This window comes from Columba livia, chromosome 11 (genome assembly GCF_036013475.1).
Source record: "Columba livia isolate bColLiv1 breed racing homer chromosome 11, bColLiv1.pat.W.v2, whole genome shotgun sequence".
Taxonomy (NCBI): domain Eukaryota; kingdom Metazoa; phylum Chordata; class Aves; order Columbiformes; family Columbidae; genus Columba; species Columba livia.
Window position 1 is genome coordinate 2,744,443 of NC_088612.1, and position 4,455 is coordinate 2,748,897.

Below are 4,455 nucleotides of genomic sequence, written 5' to 3' on the forward strand. Positions count from 1 at the left end.
TATCTCAAATCCAGCACAGATTTATGCGCACAAGTCATCCTTAAAGAAGGATAATCACTGACTGACCTTAGTGGGATGGTTAGCGTGAGAGAAAGCGGCAGGATTGGGCCCCAAGTTTTCATAAATAACACAGAACATCTCCAGATGAACATTCCACTGTTAGTTTTTATAGTGTGTCTTCCACAGCCAGCCCACATGGTTTCACACACACATTCATAGATGCCAAAACAATAACAAATTGAAGTTTGGTTTATAAAAGGGCCCTGGCTCAGATGCTGCTTATACAAGTTTGCACGCTGTTTACCCTGAAAAAGGTGTGGAACTGACCACAATGAGGTGACAACCTCAATTCCACTCACATATGAGGTGGGAAAACCAATAACAAACCAGCAGGATTAGGAAAGGACACTTTGTTTTTCCTGGCTTGTGTGTGAATAAAGAAATGAAGTTGCTTTGTAAAGCAGAACAAGAAAAATCTTTTTCCCTTAGCACATATATGCATGTAAACATTTATACATGTATATAAAAAAGAAACGTATAAAAATATATATGCCTGATTGTACACACACACCCACACTAAATATGATAATCCACAGCAGGCTGAATTCTTGATTATTATTCTCCTTGCTTGCTATTCCTCGCAGGCGGGGAGTGCAGAGAAAACTGGGTTTCTAAGCATTACGCTCCCCCTGTGCTGAGCACCGGTTCAACAACTATATTACCACCCAAATCCTGCCTGTGCTTTCAAAATGGAGTTTAAGTGATAGAAGGGCTACACACTGCTTCCCTGAACTCTTGAGATTTACCTTAGTGGCTGATCCTCCAGAACACTCAAAACCCAGCGCTGTCCATTGAAGCAGCATGCACACAGAACCAAGGAAATGCCTTGAAAGACGAATCTGTTTCATCCAAGTGCTGTTCCTATCTGATTCAACAGGATTGTTCTCACAAACATTGGGTAGACCTGGTATTTAGCCCCAAAATAGACCAATTAAGAGAATTAAATAGTTCACCGCACCCACATCATTCCACGGCACTTTTTTTTCTGCAAATAACGTTTTTCTTAAACATCGTATACAAATGTCTGACTGCATACATCTCATTAAAACTTGCTTGTGCCCATAACTGGGGATACCCCAAACTAGACATTAATTACTAGCAGAGATGCAAAAACTAAAGCATGCTTGCTTAAACATACACTGTCAGTTTAATGCCAGAAAACATTCCACAAGAGATTAGAAAGATACATGTGGCAAGGCCATTTCTATTAGAAACACTCTAAACAAAGCCATTTAGTACAGAGCACGTTTTGCTTAATATATATACATGGCAATGGAGCAAAGCTGGGAAGAACTATAAGGACTTTAATTGACACTAAGAAAATAACTGCCAGTATTTATAATTCTTACAAAGAAAAAGTGTCATAACACGTTCACTGGAAAAATCTCAGTTCCACCCTGTACATATGCGCATGATATTTTCAAGCCACTAAGATAACAAAAACTGAAAGGAAATACTTTTTATTAAAAAGGAAAACTTTTATATGTATAGTGATACAGAAAATAGAAGCTCTGTGTTACAATCCTGGGAAGATACACAACCAACACTGTTAATGAAAGAAAATATGTTTCAGATACACTCCAAATTAATAGCTCTTCCCTGTCCTTTGGGGGAAGACAGTAGTTCATCACCATGAGCAATTACTATACACAATGCAATTGCAGTATCTCAGCTGCTTGGTTAATGAGTAGCAGGTAAAGTAAAGCAAAATTTCCCTCTGATCCCTGCCCATTCACTCTAGGGATGGAGGAAATAAGCACAGAATATCTCTGGTGCAAGATCTAAGTAATCCAAAGGAAAAGCAGAAATGGAGTCTGGAAATGCTTAACCTATATTCTGTTCTACCCCATAGAGTTAATGGAATTACACAAATATAAGAAGATTTAACCCACAGCAATCTTCATATCCTAGATTCTCCTAAGGTCAAACAGAAAAACACTGTCTTTTTTTTATCCATAAGAACACTCTAATACTTTGCAAACTGGTGGCACAATATAAGAAGAGTTGGGTTTCAGCACGAACCTTCAATCTGCAGACAATTCTACAAGTCATCTACATCAACTGCCAGTTTTTGATGTTATGAGAGCACTACAAACCAGCATCTGTTCTTTGAGTATTATTCCTTTCTCTCATACACCTCTTCATTCCACTCGCCAAGCGGGTGATCCATTTCACATTTGTGCACTTGAGCAATATCGCTCACATGATTCATTACATTTGCCTTAAAGGCTTCCTGCCACAGGAAATCTTCTCGTTTTTACATTTTAATTCTTTAAGATTTTCTAAGCATTTTGAATGAAATACACTGTTTAAGTACTCCCTTATTGCAACATGATTTCCATATTATATTGATTTCATGTTTTCTTAACTTTTTCATTGAAAAGTTCAAAGAATGTCCCAAAGGAAGCAATGGCATATTAATTATTGTTTGGTTTATTCTTACAAGAACAGTAGTTTAGATTATTTTATTATGTTCCAGACAATGATTGCCTAACCAAATAATGTAAGCAAAGTAAAGTAAACTGGAAACAGAGATTAATTACAAAAAATCATTGCTTGGAACTTTGTAGCGATTCATTTGCAGTTGAGAAATACCCAATAATTCAGTTCACAGGGCAGGGAAGATTGCTGTCATGTCACAGTGACAACCAAGTAAGGCACAAAAAAGCTTTACCCAAGAAGTAAATAATGCGGTTGAAGAAAAGACGTAAAAAGAGTAGTGTAATATCACTGCAAGATTGTGTCTCAGATATCACATTAACAGTGGCCAAATAGCTGTTTTAACTTATACCAGATACATTATTCCTGAGGAGGTAGTGTGACATGTGACATTTGGAAAACACAGACATGCTCTTGTCCTCTCCTTATTGGCACCACAGCAACAAAATGATGTCAGAAATGTCATATCAACCCAACATACCTCAAGGTGATGATCTAGAGGCACAGACACAACTCTGAAAGGCAGCCCATGTTACTGTCAGAGCCTAAAATAGGCCCTAGTCACTTGATAATTCAGACCCCATGTTCATAGAATTAGATACAGACAAATCAAACTCAATTTGACCAACCTCATTGACTTCTATGAAGACATAACAAGATGGATGGATGATGGCAGAGCGGTGGACGTGGTCTACCTTGACTCAAGTAAGGCCTTTGACACAGTATCACAGTATCCAACAGCATCCTCATAGCTAAACTGAGGGAGTGCGGTCTGGATGAGCAGGTAGTGAGGTGACTGCAAACTGGCTGAAGGAAAGAAGCCAGAGAGTCGTGGTCAATGGGGCAGAGTCCAGTTGGAGGCCTGGATCTAGTGCAGTGCCTCAGGGGGCAGTGCTGGGACCAGTACTGTTCAATATATTCACCAATGATTTGGACGAGGGAATAGAGTGACTGTCAGCAAGTTTGCTGATGACACCAAGCTGGGAGGAGTGGCTGACACTGGAAGCTGTGCTGCCATCAGAGACCTGGACAGGCTGGAGAGCTGGGCGGGGAATAACCTGATGAAATTTAACAAGGGCAAGTGTAGAGTCCTGAATCTGGGCAGGAACAACCCCAGGTTCCAGTATAAGTTGGGGAATAACCTATTAGAGAGCAGTGTAGGGGAAAGGGACCTGGGGGTCCTGGGGACAGCAGGGTGACCATGAGCCAGCACTGGGCCCTTGTGGCCAGGAAGCCAATGGTACCTGGGGTGGGTTAGAAGGGGGTGGTCAGTAGGTCAGAGAGGTTCTCCTGCCCCTCTGCTCTGCCCTGGGGAGACCACACCTGGAATATTGTGTCCAGTTGTGGCCCCTCAGTTCCAGCAGGACAGGGAACTGCTGGAGAGAGTCCAGCACAGGGCAACAAAGATGCTGAAGGGAGTGGAGCATCTCCCGTGTGAGGAAAGGCTGAGGGAGCTGGGGCTCTGGAGCTGGACAAGAGGAGACTGAGGGGTGACTCATTCATGTTTACAGATATATAAAGGGTGAGTGTCAGGAGGATGGAGCCAGGCTCTTCTCGGTGACAACCAATGGTAGGACAAGGGGTAATGGGTTCAAACTGGAACACAAGAGGTTCCACTTAAATTTGAGAAGAAACTTCTTCTCAGTGAGGGTGGCAGAGCCTGGCCCAGGCTGCCCAGGGGGGTTGTGGAGTCTCCTTCTCTGCAGACATTCCAACCCGCCTGGACACCTTTCTGTGTAACCTCATCTGGGTGTTCCTGCTCCATGGGGGGATTGGGCTGGATGAGCTTTCGAGGTCCCTTCCGATCCCTGACATTCTGTGATTCTGTGATTTAAAAGAACAAGTATTATACAAATACAAGACTTATAATACAGATGTGCAGACATTAAAGATGTCATGTTATAACTGTTTGAAATGTTAACTTGGAACCCGAAATGCACACTTGCTTCCCAAAAA